Here is a 13,575-nt window from a genome sequence, read left to right on the forward strand (position 1 = left end):
GACCGCTATCGACAGCTCAGCAGTCATTAGAACTTCACACTCGAGCCGAGAAGCGGAGAGTTCAGGTCACATGTCCACACGGATTGACTCATTTGATCTGAGCTGAGCGACATGGCGGTCTGAGACGCAGTGGTATTTATAGTGAGGGTGAGGATGTTCAGAATGGACCGGTAGGTTTGGTGGAGCACATTCAGAGCCGGGGGAGGGTAGGGGTGGCTGAAGAAGGCTTGGCAGTTGGGGATAGTAGGAGGAGTGACAGGGGTGAGGTGTGTGTGTGTGTGTGGGGGGGGGAGGGGGTAGTTATAGCCTCTTTGCATCCCAGCGTGAGGGGGAGATATGCTTCTGTGCATCTCAGCCTGGCCTTTGAGTGAATGACAGAGTCACAGGTCACTACTGGATGTCTGGAGATGTTGTCTATCCACAATGGACTCTCGTCACATAGAGATATACGCTGCCTGTCTGTCACTTTTACTCCCTGATATTTCCCCTCCTTTGTCTGCATGTCCGATACTGTGTATGGCCCAGTTTCTCACTCGACCGTGTGTGAGAGAGTCCAGTAAGTGTGTGTCTGGGAGTGTTTCCAGTGTGTATGTGTGTGTGTGTGTGTGTGTGAGTGAGAGTGAATGTGCTGCGAGATAGTAATCTCCTGACGGAGCCGGCTGTTGGCCCTCCATCTCCATGAGACCTCCCCTGCCTCCTGCCTGCCCCCCCAGAGACAGACAGATTCAGATCTGAGCCCTCCCTCCACTCACCCCCCCCCCCCACCCGCTGCTCCAAGCGGCGCTCTTTTAAAAGGGCTTTGCCTCTAAACTCCCTCCCACCTCTCTGCCTATCTCACTGCTACGACTGCGCACCCTAGCAATTTGCCTGAAGTGTCCACAGCTTTGTTCTTCTCATCCCCACACAGGAGCCTCCCGGCCTTTCATTTTTCACATAGCGTCAGCCATCACAACACATATTAATCATGCTCTTTCCAATCGCTTCGGCCGCACAAACCCAACTTTTCTTCCCAGCCAATTAAATCCTATGATGAATCTCCGTGGAGTGCTCCGCCCCCAAACTCCAGCTGCAGCGAGGATGAGTCACGTCAATTGGCTGAAGAAAATCAGCTGCACTCACACAAATAAGAGAGAGAGAGAAAAAAAAGGGTTACAAAAAAAATGAAAAAAAGGGCGAGAGGAGGATTAGCATCCATCCCGCCTGTTGGGCAACCGGGGAAGGCGGGGGAATTATCTTGGCGTCGACACTAATGTGGTGACGGTTGTTGTTTCCTAAACTGATTTCCTTAATCCGCCGCTTGCTCCACGCCCTGTAAACACAGGGCCTTGTTTTAGTAATGTGGGAGGTCTGTTCTGCCTCTCTCCCCCCCTCCCCGCCCCCACCACCACCACCACTTCCAATCAACCACATGCACACCCACACAACCACACAACCACACACCCATGCATCCGGTTAACACCTCATCCCTCTAACCCTCTCCCAGTCAGCCAGCGTCCTAATTAGTCTGAATTAAGACGAATGCCTGGGCCTCCCACGATCAATTGGTATCGAACGGACCTTCGCCCGCCTCTGCCCAGGGGGTTCTCTTAGCCGGCAGATCATTTATATCAATCGCTTTTGTTTTTCTTTTCCTCCACCCTTCTCAAGCCTCCATCCTTTATTCCACCCTTGCAAACAAGGGAGAGGTTGTGGGGAAGGTTGGCAGGAGAGAACCTGGCAGAACTGTAGCTTCTGGTGTGATATTGATGTTACCGGGCCCCAAGTCGTTGGGGTCTGGAACATTCTGAGAGCAATGCATGCACATCTGATGAGTGTGTGTGTGTGTGTGATGCTGCGTGCTTGTGTGAGTGTTTATGCAGTCTGTGTGTGTGCCGGGTCACTTTTCGATATAGTCTCCGCTGAACTAACAAGCTCACCCTTTACAAACTGCCCTTTCATCCTCCCCGAGACCTTCACTGAAACATTGCCCTCTTGATCTCTCTCTCTCTCTCTCTCTCTCTCTCTCTCTCTCTCTCTCTCTCTCTCTCTCTCTCTCTCTCTCTCTCTCTCTCTCTCTCTCTCTCTCTCTCTCTCTCTCTCTCTCTCTCTCTCTCTCTCTGATCTCTCCCTCTCTCTCTCTCTCTCTCTCTCTCTCTCTCTCTCTCTCTCTCTCTCTCTCTCTCTCTCTCTCTCTCTCTCTCTCTCTCTCTCTCTCTCTCTCTCTCTCTCTCTCTCTATCTGTTCCTCTCTCTCTCTCTCTCTCTCTCTCCCCTCTATCTCTCTTTATTTTAACCTTTATTAACCTCTCTCTCTACCTCTTTGTTTGTGTGTGTGAGACGAGGCTTTATGAGTTCTATGTGTTTTATTGATTCAGCCCTTCTGGATGGATCTGATATTGACGTTATGGCGTTCTCTCTCCTGAGCCCTCCTCTTCGTCTCTTCATCTGTGACTCAAAAACCCCACAACACATGGCGCGAGATGATCCAGAATAGGTTTTACGGTTATTTTAAATTTGAGTAAAAAAATAAATACATTTTAAAAAATGGCGTCACGTAATTACAATGTAACAGAAAAGGATGAAGTGATGAAGTGTTTTTGGGGTTGTGCTAGTGTGTCCTCTCTGTGCCTTTGTCCTGCGTGGTGTGCAGTGGTGTGGGAGCTCTGCTAGCCTGGAGGCAAGCTTAGGGATCGCTAGGTCGCTGCCTCATCATGCCACACTTCATGCACAGCTGAGGAGGATTTACCACGTTGGCGCCAGCTTGAGACTCCAGAGAGACTGAGAATGCTACGCCAAACGCAGCCGTGTTGGCATGATTGTGTTGGATGGGCTGAGTTTGATTGGAGACTGGGACATGGTTATCAAAAAAAGAAGGGAGCAGATTTACACAGGTAGGGCAGACCTGATGCATTAGCCACACTTTGTCAAGCTATGCCACACTGCTAAAGACTGACCCCCAGGCTACCGTTTACACTCATGCTTGTCAACTATGGCAGGACCAGATGGCTTCTCTGTGAATGCAGTTGTGAGTGCATTTGTGTGTGATACCTTATCTGGTCTTGTGTTTGTTTGTGAGCGCTCCCTGCTCTTATCTTTCAGCCTTGTTTGTCCCTCAGGCTCAGTAGTCCTGCTGTTGTGTCCCCCCCCCCCCCTTCCCTTCTCTCGTCTGTCTGTTTCACTGTTTTGGTGTCACCTACTCTTTAGTGGCAAAACTTCCATCCCTGCAACATCCCTAATCGCTCCATTCCTCCTTTTTCCCCTCCTCCATCCTTCTTCTCCTCCCTGCTCAATCCCTTCTCGATCCTACCCTGCTCCCTCCCTCCCTCCCTCCCTCCCTCCCTCCCTCCCTCCCTCCCTCCCTCCCTCCCTCCCTCCCTCCCTCCCTCCCTCCCTCCCTCCCTCCCTCCCTCCCTCCCTCCCTCCCTCCCTCCCTCCCTCCCTCCCTCCCTCCCTCCCTCCCTCCCTCCCTCCCTCCCTCCCTCCTTCCTTCCTCCCTCCCGTCCTCCTTCCCTCCCCTGCTCTATTGCCTAGAATAGATACCGGGGAAGCTATGAGAGCAGTTTTTAAAACAATGCATCATGGATGGGCCCGTTTGACTACTCAAGAGTTCCTTCCTCTCTTACTTTCCTCCAATACGTGTACCGTATTAATGTGACAAAGTGCCAAGCTAATATAAGCCAGTGTGTGTGAAAGATTTTGCCCATTCACTGATTTTTTCCTCATTTTCCACTCTAATGAGTCTCAGAGGAGACACACATGGTCTCCTTGTATACAGAATCCCACAAGCCAGGGTGTGTTTGTGTATGTGGGTATGTGTGTGTGTGTGTGTGTGTGTGTGTATGTGTCAGTGTTTGTGTGTGTGTGTGTGTGTGTGAATACATGCCTTCAAGCGTGCATGTCACACATACATGTTTTACAATGTGTCTGTGTTTGGGACCGTATGATCATACACAGTGCTCGAAGTTTCAACTGGGAATGTGTGAATGGCCTAAATGTTGTTTTGTTTTGCTCTCTGCATCCCTGCTGTGGTGGCAGCAGTGTAACACTCAGCCCATGAGTGGTCAGAGAGGTGTCTGGGGAGGGGGACTGCAGGAGGCTGCCACGCTCAGCTGATGAACACATGGGGGAGCGATGAAGCAGGAGCTGCTGCCTTGTGGAGGGAGACTAATGCCAACGCTGGTCCTCAGAAACAGCTCGGGGGGTCGCGTTAGCCTCAGTCCCTGCCTCAGTCCCAGCCCCAAACCCAGCCCCCACCCCAGTCCCAGTCCCAACCCCTGCCTCAGTCCCAGCCCCAGCCCCAGCCTCAGCCCCAGCCTCAGCCCCTGCCTCAGTCCCAGCCCCTGCCTCAGTCCCAGCCCCAGCCTCAGCCCCTGCCTCAGTCCCAGCCCCAGCCTCAGCCCCAGCCCCAAACCCAGCCCCCACCCCAGTCCCAGCCTCAGCCCCTGCCTCAGTCCCAGCCCCTGCCTCAGTCCCAGCCCCAGCCTCAGCCCCTGCCTCAGTCCCAGCCCCTGCCTCAGCCCCCGCCTCAGCCCCCGCCTCAGCCCCCGCCACAGCCCCAGCCTCAGCCCCTACCCCAGTCCCAGCCTTAGCCCCAGTCCCGGTCTTAGCCCTAGCCCTAGCCCTAGTCCCAAATGTAGCCTCTGTCCCAGCCTCAGCCTGTGTCCCAATCTCATCCCTACTGCCACAGATGGCAGAGAAAGTAACACTAAAACGAGAAAGCAGGGTATGATGGTGGGGTGTAGAGGACGGATAAGATATGAACATACATTTTCAGACATTAAATTCATGGTCATTTGTGTCAATGAGTGGTCACACCATGGAAACGTTATAAGGTAATATTATGACATACTAGTGACCATGTCACTAGGTCATGTGACCCTACTACTCCACAGGCCCCTAAGCCGTGTGGACAGGGTCAGACAGGGACATCACTGGCCATAGTGCAGAGCACAGGGAACACCCTGGGGCACTCCACAGAGGTCACTCACAGACACACAAGCGGTGTTTACGGTTCACTTTTCATTTCAATTCTGCTAATATGCTGTGTAGGCCAGACGGATAAAATAAGATCGAGAAAAAAGTAGCCTTTAAGTCGATCAATCTACATTTTTTGGGGTGGGGTGAACATGTAAAAGCATTTTAATGAGAGCCCTTCAGCTCATGCTCAGAGGAATGTAGTATTGATGATGTGCTCCTGTGTTCGGGTCTGTGCTCTCAATCCGCCCTCTCACAGACGCAGACGGGCTAATTCCTGAATAATCATTTGTTGTCACGACTTTGAGCACGCAGGCAGGGCCAGGGAGAGGTCCCCGGGGGGCCGTGGCTGAAGCCGTGGCTGATGGGTAGGCAGCAGCGGGTGGGTGGTGGCTCTGTGGCATCGTGTCAGGAGATTTGTGTGGCTGGGGGAATAGTGAGTGGGGAGAGTGTCAGGGCAATACCCTTGACGCTGATGTGATTGAGTAGACAAGCGCGACCCTCTCTTCCCTCCACCCCTGCCTCCACCCCCCCCTCAGCCCCGCCTCCACCCCTCTTCACCCCTCTTCAACTCTCATTGCAGAGGCCCGAGTGAGCGATCGTTTAAAAAGGGGGTTGGTTTTTATAGGTAAGCACATCCCCCCCGTAATTTATGCGTGATTGCCTGGCGATTTGAGGGCACTTTATCTTCCTCCTTCCTATCTTTCTTTTTTTAATCTGCTGGTGTTTTGTTCATCTGGAGTTTAATCTATAGGGCTATTAGGAGGAACCGTTTAATAACGGCCCCTGCACAGGTGACAGTGTGACATTACCTTACGAGTCAGACTTGGGCTGGGGCTGGGGCTGGGGCTGTTGTGTTGGTTTGGTACAATAGAAAAGCTTGTGTCAGCTAATTGGAAGCTGTGTGTTTGTGTTTCTGTTTACAAGGTCACTGTGTTCTATTTATGTCATTAGCCATCGTCAGTCAGTGTGTCAGCCTGTTACAAGAACATCCTTATATTTCTAGCCATCACCTTAAATTGGAGTGTACATGTTTGCCTACATGTTTGCCTTGGAGGGTGACCTCCAGTATTTCAGATACTCTCAGGGAAGAGCACTGGAATACAGAAAAAAACATAGCAGAGAAGATTGTTTCAGCAGCAGACTAGAGCAGAACAGACTAGACTAGAACAGACTAGAACATACTAGAAAAGACTAGAACAGACTACAACAGACTAGAACATACTAGAGCAGAGAGAAGCAGACTAGAGCAGACTAGAGCAGAGGTAAGCAGAGGCGGCTGACCAGGTGCTCCCCTGACTGGGAGAGTTATCCATCTGTGACCTGGAGCTATGGCTAATGGATGCACACCGTCCTCCGTGTTCTCTATCTGTTCCATTCAGCACATATCAGCCAAAGAATGCATCTGGATTCACCCAGCGGCCCTCTCCCTCGCCCCACCTCCACAGAGTGCTCTGTGGCCACACGCGTCTCGGTATCCAAGCGAGGATGTCCAGGGGTGAAACAAGGTCCTAGTTACAGAGCCGCATGAGTGACACAGACAGCAGATCCTTCTTTGTAGGTTTTTCTGTTTTCTATAAACAGATACAGTGTCTGTTTTGATGTATATGCAGTATCAATATACACACATGCATATCTATTTTTTTCATTTTTGATTTGAGGTACTGCAGGATATTACATTTTCCCTCATGCCATGCCTACCTCCTCCAGACTATCTTTTTACTGTATCATGATATTTTGCCCTGTTCTTCCATTTCTCTATCGGTGATCCTGTATTGGTCTGGGTTGCTATGAGGGTCATGTTAGCCAGATGTGCAGCTGGTGAGGGGGCCGTGAACAATGAGTCGCAACTTTATAGATGCCACTGTCACATGTTCTGATTTGCCCCTTGGTTGACTAGACTATATGGAGAATAACAAGGCCATAGGAACAGATGCCCTTTTCCAAAACGTTTGAGTCTAGATTCTTTAAGTAATTAGTTCATTCTTTTCATGCTCCTGGTAAAATGTCCTACGGTTCAGAGGAACAAACAATGGCAGTACGTAATGAAGTAATCTGTCTGAACTGCTGTTGTTTGGTTTCTCTTCCAACTTCATTGTGTGTGTGTGTGTCTGTGTGTGTGTGCGTGCATGTGTGAGATAGCTTTTGTGAGTATGAGAGAGTGTGAGTATGTTTGGGATTGCATCCCCTCACATCGCTTGACGTTCACAGCATCAGTCAGTGCATTGATTTCCCATTGGTCGATGTCAGTTGAGGTTATAAAACGCGACGCAGACTTCAAATGTCTTCTTTCTCCGCGTGTGTCAGTAGTGACCGTGCCATTGTCAGCTTTCTCTCTCTCTCTCTCTCTCTCTCTCTCTCTCTCTCTCTCTCTCTCTCTCTCTCTCTCTCTCCCCCCCCTCTCTCTCTCTCTCTCTCAGAGGATGAAGTCAAAGCTACGTGGTGGTATCTAAAAAGATTTAGGCCACGCTGGCCACTGTCACTAAAAGACAGCCAAGACAAGACGACAAAATGTCTGGTTGTCAGGTTCTGGGATGCAGTGTCCAGCTAGGCTGGTCCAAGGGGGCCAAGGGAGTCCAGAGGGCCGGAGGCTTGCATGGTGTTGTAGGATATGGTCGTGCGGACTGCCCCAAGCCAGGGCTCATCTACGGGGGCCGTTGTTGTTGTTTTTCCTCCATCTTCTCCCATAGTGCAAGGGGCTTGCTGGCCATGCATGCATGCCTGGGAGATAGTCCCCTGACAGCCTGATATGACACTCTCTTTCATCTTTCCCTTTCTTCTCTGGTCTTTCATCACACTCTCTCTCCCCTGAACCCAGCGGTCACCACTTGGGGGCCTCAAACTTAAGACAAGACAGATCGAGAAAAAGACAGAGAGACAGAGAGAGCGGCCGACAGACAGAAACCACGTGGAATACCGCAGTCCAGAACTGTAGAAGAATGTGGGATTTTTATACTTTCTGCCCGGAGCCCTGAGTTTTGAGGTTGCTGTCGCTGACGCACTTCTCGAGAATTTACGCCATCTCTCAGCCCCTCGTGACATGGAGATCCCATCCCTCCTCTACACAGCCTCTCCCTCTCTTCTCGAAGAGGTGAAAGAAGAGGCCAGCGCCTGACAGCTGTGTTTAGGCTTTGATAGAAGACAGATAGTGGCTGGGCTGGCAGGGAGACATGCTGTAATCAGGCAGAGGAAGGGATGATGTCAGTCACGGCGAGGTTTGTCTCCTTAGCAGAGGGAGGGCTGAGGGAGGCCAGGGCAGAGGGAACCAACATGTCTGACCAGCAGAATCAATCTGTCGTCCGTAACCGCCCTACCTGTCTTCCTCCCTCTCTTCCTCCCTCTTGCCCTGCTGATGTCATCAGTCACTCAGGTTTATCTTCCTGTCTGTCCACTTTGACCTCTTCCTCGCTTCATCATTGTCACAGCCTTGTCTGGAAAGTGGGCAACAATAACTAGAAAGTTACCAAAGAGATCAGATGTAATGGGTGTTTAATGCCACTCTGAAAATGTCAGTAGTGAAAAGAATGAAAAAGAAATCACACAATGTATTTAACCAAAACTTATACCAGCGACTCAACGCAATATAGCAAGGTTGTTTAAATAGGTCTGGAATTATTACTTGATGAGTTCAGTGTGACAAGATGGCTGCTATCAATGGTGTGACGCTCACTTTACACCGAGCTCAGTGCCTCTGCCTTGTGTTTGTGGCAGGTGATGACGCCCCTCATCAGTGTCTGCTTCTGAAAGGGAGTGTGGTTTCAGACAGGTGTTTTACTCGTGGGCCTTACAGGGGCCTCTACTGACACTGCCACTTCAAGGCCCCCAGTGAAGAGAGACGGAGTGTGGATCATCAGTGCCTCACATCACACGAGGTGGGGCTGTCAGCTTCTACTCCCTGCTGATATGTCAACCAGCTTCAAGCTCTTAACTGTTTACTTATTGATCCATATCTGTTTGTTTGCATATTTCATATTGCCTACTTTTCTTCGTTTTGGGTTTCTGACAACAGTCAGAGCATTCGTTTTTTTCTCTAGACTTGGAAAGGGGTATTGACTGAAATGAAGATTTTTTTTTTCTTTCTCCACGGACGACCTTAAAGGTTGTGCATATTTTTTTTGTCCTACTTCTTTGCATAATTACAGTTTGGATTTGTGGGTTGAGTGGACGTGTCTCTGGTGTTAAAGAGTTCTGGTTTAGCTCGCCCTTGTTGACTTTGCGGCACAGTTAATCATTGGAACCCTTCCCAAAGGATAACGATAAAAACTCAGGCGTTCATTTATTTCTGTCCAGAAAATGGCGACAATCGTGAGAGACAATTTATCAGTTCAAGGTGCGTCCTGTTCACATCTGTCAATACTTTCACTCCTACTTTCCAAGAACAATATACAAACGGAGGCTTGACAGATTTGTTCTTTTTCTACCTCTCACCTACTTTTCAAACTCCCCGCATTCCCTCTCTTTCACTTTCTCTCCTTTCCCCTTTCCACACATCAAAAGAGCTTGACGGTCTGACAGGAGGGGCTTCGGAAACTTCCCGCCTCCCACCAGACCCTCCCAAGCCTCGGCTCCCTCATTGAACTGTTATCTGCCCCATTTCTGGGCTTTTCCATGGCAACAAGCGAGTCTGTAAACTTGTACGAGTCAGTGTGCAAATGTAGGGAGCAGGGTCTCCTGTGGAACCAGCTTCTCGTCTCAGACAGCTGTCTGCTAGAAGACAGATGGGGGGGGGGGAATGAATCTAAAAAGTTTGGTGGAGTTGTTCTTCTGTGTTTGTAAGCTGAGCATTTATACACAGTTGATGCATTTTGTTGTGTATCGATCCAGAGTACGATCAAAGAGAACCTTGACCGTGCGGGTAGCAGGGACTTGACTGCTAAAACAAGAACCGTGCACCCCAAGGTCTCTCCGAATCAGAGAAGAGAAACACCGTGTTGGACCTGAGAGGCGTGCTATCGGATTTTCTCTGGAGCTGCAACCCAACCTGCTAGCTGGGAGCTGAAGCACTGAGTGACAGACTGCCAAGTCCTATCCGTCCACATTTGAGAGGACCCCTCAGTGGAAGTAACCCAAATCTCAGTCTATTTTAAGGTTAATGTCATACATACGGCCGTGGGGAGACACTCCTCTCGGTATCCTCTCAGTCTCCTCGACATGTATCGAGCCTTCCTAGCCCTAGACCCACGAAAAGCCAAGAAGCACCATTATATTCCTCCCGGTTGCAATGTCTTCATACTCCTTAGTGTTCCATTTACAGGTTCCTCACTTGGCTGCAGAGTGACAAGGGGACTTTAAAGTTGGGTTACATTTGTGTTTTCAGCTGGATTACTCTAGAATCCCTATGGTTTAAACCAGTCACACTCTACGACACCGAGCAAGACACTTTCGTTTGCGACGTTTATTAAAGGAGCTCTGGAGACTGTGGTGACAAGTCAAGCGTTTTGAAGAAACAGAACGAGGGAGAGAGAGAGGAGAAGAGAGGAGCAATTGGGGTTCTCTTTTTAAAAGTTTCAATCCGAGGGCTTTCAGAGAGTCTTTGTCAGTCCGTTTATAAAGAAGTTGCAAACATGGCCCTGGGACATATGGGGCTCCAAGGAATGAGATGGAAGTCAGAGGCAGACAGTAAGAGACAATCTGCAAGTTGCGATAACCATTACTGTCACATATGGCTTCTGAAGTACCAAGGTTCCGATTCAGATCCTCTTCCCCCTCAAACTACCAGCCCCCTCGCCTCCTCCACGCCACACCCCCAACTCCCCCTCTGCCCCACCGCCCCGCCCAGCAGCACACTGTTGTCCTCCCATCCCTATGCTCAGAGTGGCTGAGAGCCCAGGAATTCCAGACCATTCTTTAGAGATATCCACACGCTTTCTTCCTGATCCCAGTCCCTGGTGCTGCTATTTTGGTGAGCCTGTCTGTTTGAAGCGAGTGCCAGGGTGCTCCTGGCCCAACCATTGACAGACCAGGCCTGACTCTTTCCACGGTGGGGGGTGGGGGGGTGGGGGGGGGGGGGAGGGTTAAGGATGCGGGATCTGGAGCTACCTCTGAGAGCTACCCTGCCTCAGACTGTTGGCTGACATCAAGTAAACAGCCAACTAAAGCTCTACTCAGTCCTAAATCTCCCTCTACTCTTGCCCTGAGCGAGAGGTGGATATGGGCACACGGATGGGAATGGTGTGGGGATGGTGTGGCGAAGCCCGCCTCAGGGGCCGACCCCCTGGGGGCCAGACTGAGAGATCCGGTTTCCATGAAGCGCTTGGGTTGGCATGGCACCGTAACCGTGACAGCATCTTTTAGCTTGGAGTCTGTCAGTCAGTCATGGTCTGCAGCTCAAGTGGTCATGCAAGGGCTACCTCTGTCTCAACTCTCCACAGACTGCCAGACCAGTCTGTCGACTCCCACACCACCACACCCTCAACTGGATCTCTCTCTCTCTCTCTCTCTCTCTCTCTCTCTCTCTCTCTCTCTCTCTCTCTCTCGCTCTCTCTCTCTCTCTCTCGCTCTCTCTCTCTCTCTCTCTCTCTCTCTCTCTCTCTCTCTCTCTCTCTCTCTCTCTCTCTCTCTCTCTCTCTCTCTCTCTCTCTCTCTCTCTCTCTCTCTCTCTCTCTCTCTGTCTGTCTCTCCTGTGATCCAGGGCTGGCATGGCTAGGCTGGAGACAGCACTGGCATGGCAGTGACTGTTGCCTGTAGGTAAGGCCTGCTGGTTGGGTGATAATGCTGCTCACTGCTGCATCCCCACAGGCTGAAGCTGGCCCACAGATCAAGTTGACCAAAAGGCCTTCAACGGAACACGACACTCCTTAACTCTAAACCCTCGCTGGACCCAAATCGATTCCAACATCAATTTTGACCAGAGAATAATCAAATGGCAAAAAATAGTTAAGAATCGCTGTGTGGCTTATGCACTGTGTGGTGTTCATTTCTGGACAGAAGGTCAGAGGAGACCCACCTGTAGCCTCGGCAGGATGCCGTACTGGTTCTAACACAGAGCTCTCTTTCTAGGCAGTCGAACGCACTTTCTTGTTCCCACGGTAATCCAGAGGACTGTGTCTGCTGTACTCTCAGTCTCTGGTGGCATCAGACATCTTCGAGGTGTGGTTAACTCAGCTCTGTCCTGGAGTCTCTGCAGTCTGTGGGACTGCGGATGTGTTGTGACAGGGCTGAAATGTGAGGAAGAGAAGCCCTCGTCACCTGTCACCTCTACCAGATGAAAAGACCCTGAAAGCAGCCATCCTGACGCCGGCGTCCCCGCCTGTGACAGGAAGGGTTTGACAGGAGTGGCAGGTAGTTGACCTCCCTCTAGCCGTCTCTTTTACACTCTCTCTCTTTCTCTCTCTCTCTCTCTCTCTCTCTCTCTCTGTCTCTCTCTCTGTCTCTCTCTCTGTCTTTCTCTGTCTCTCACTCTCGTTCTGTCTGTCTCTCTGTCACACACACACACACACACACTCTCCCTCCTTCACACACTTTCTCTCACAGTCTCTCTCACTGTCTGCATCTCGCCCCCTCTCGTCCACTTTATTTCACTGCTTCTCCCTTTCTCACTTTCTGAGCTCTTCTGTCCCACAAGGGGCTGTCATTGACCTGATACCCTCTGGTCCAGCCTGATGGTTTACTGCCACATAGGCCATTGTTTGTTTATTCACTTTGCTGTTTTCTTTGACCTTTTGCTCAGTGGGTTGGAAACCAGTCCGAGGACAATTGTGTTTTGAACTCTGGGGCCATAGAGTGCAGTCTAGCATGCAGGTTCATGTGTGTACTTGTTACTGTAGAGGTCAGAGCCCCAAGTCACAGAACAGGGTTGACAGTGGGTTAGGAGTCAGTTATTGGAGGCGTCAGGTGGCTGAGCGGCTAGGGAATCGGGCTAGTAATCTGAAGGTTGCCAGTTTGATTCCTGGCCAAGCCAAATGATGTTGTGTCCTTGGGCAAGGCACTTAACCCTACTTGCCTCGACTTACTTACTGGATAAGAGTGTCTGCTAAATGTAAATGTTATTGCCAATGTCAGGGTAACATTAAGGTAGGACTTTTTATGGATTACTGTAAAAATCTTCATCAAGGATGAAGGATTTTTTTTAAATCTAGGTACTAGTTCAAGGTGTCTGAGTTAGTCCAGGGTTACTGTAATACAAACAAGGGTTATAGGACCCGAGTCATGGTGAAGCAAGGAGCGAGTAGCTGCTTTTCTGAACAAGAACTTGGTGACTGCAGCAGTTGAATCTTTAACAACTTTGATGCACATTTCCATTTTTACAGCAGACAGTGTCCCATGTATTCATCTCCTTGAACAATGGTGAAATGTCAGTAGCTCTGAATTAAACATCCCTCTTCTCTGACTGGAGCACTTTTCCTGATTTTCCCTCTGTCATTCCTCGTTTATTAGTGTTGATCAAACCTTTCCCTCTGTATGGGCCTGTCGATGGACAGAACACAGAACCGCGCTGTCTGAGTTCGCAGATGTACCACATGACTATTCTACCTGTCTCTTTTATGATTGCCCGTCCCAATCTCCCAGTGCTGGCTATGCAAGATGGTCAAAAACTTGAAGACGGGGCATTTAGATAGGGGGTGGGGGGATCTTTTATTAATGGGGAGCTATTAATATTCGAACGCAGTGGGACCACGGTGAG

The sequence above is a fragment of the Hypomesus nipponensis genome, chromosome 17, assembly GCF_054491055.1.
Source record: "Hypomesus nipponensis isolate SF chromosome 17, ASM5449105v1, whole genome shotgun sequence".
Taxonomy (NCBI): Eukaryota; Metazoa; Chordata; class Actinopteri; order Osmeriformes; family Osmeridae; genus Hypomesus; species Hypomesus nipponensis.